This window comes from Aedes albopictus, chromosome 2, assembly GCF_035046485.1.
Source record: "Aedes albopictus strain Foshan chromosome 2, AalbF5, whole genome shotgun sequence".
Taxonomy (NCBI): Eukaryota; Metazoa; Arthropoda; class Insecta; order Diptera; family Culicidae; genus Aedes; species Aedes albopictus.
In genome coordinates, this window is record NC_085137.1 from 325,037,662 (window position 1) to 325,038,770 (window position 1,109).

Below are 1,109 nucleotides of genomic sequence, written 5' to 3' on the forward strand. Positions count from 1 at the left end.
CATGTTTACCATTTCCGAACAGCGTCGCGACGGCGTGTTTGACAACCGCGCTGAGAGAGGTGGTTGCAAGAAAATTGAACGCTCGTGCGTGTTAACAAGCTCTGTGCCGGGAGTGTGTAGGTGTGTGTTAGCTACTAGCTTGAAAAATAAAACCGCTTCTATTCGCACCACTCAGATGCAAATATGGATCAGTCTATTTTCCAGTGTGCGAGGGATGTTCCCACCATTAATAAAAATCTTAATACACGCTAACCCTCAGTTACCCAGATTGGTGTCAAAGCGACCCAGACTGAGCAAAACTGCAGTTACTCTAATCTGAGTAAAGGCACCTTTACTCAAATCTGGGTTATCGATGTTAGCTGCAAAATCTGGGTAAATGTTACTCAGATTTTGGCGTTTCTCATCATACCCATTTTTATATAAATGAGTAAGCGAATGCATGCAGTGGACTCGAATAATTACCCCATAATAAAAATAATAAAATTAAAATAAAACACTCAAGATAGGATTTTGCCATGTAAATTTAAGCATTTATTTCACATATTTTACACTTAACCACTTGAAATGTTATTATTATCATGAATGGAGGAGTTTCAGGATGACCGACGGGAAAGATGTCGACTTCCCTGTTGCTGCCTGAAAATAGGATAGCTATGTAGCATTTCATTATGAAAAAGATACCGCCAGAACTCTTACCAGTCCATAGTTTGTAGCTTCCGTCGTCTAAAATTCCCCAGAGATCTTCCGAAGACTGATTTTTTGCACTCCGCTTTACTCCTCTTTACCGGACGCCGCAGACGTTGAGATTTTTTTGAAGTCCCATTTACCCGGATGGTTACCCAGATTGTGACAGCAGCACACAATAGACAAAAATGGGTATTAAGATTTTCATCAAGACTCGTTTACCCAAAATCAGGGTGAAGCTTACTCTTCTGATGTGACAACGGTTACCCGGATTTTGACAACTACGAATAACATGATAATCCGGGTAGAGTCGACCCAGTCGATGGGTAGTTTCAGATAAGCGTGTACCCCGTTGACAGCTACGGTGACGTTCACAGCGGCGAGAAAAGAAAAGCCGGTGCCCAAATGCGACTCTGTCTAGTTTC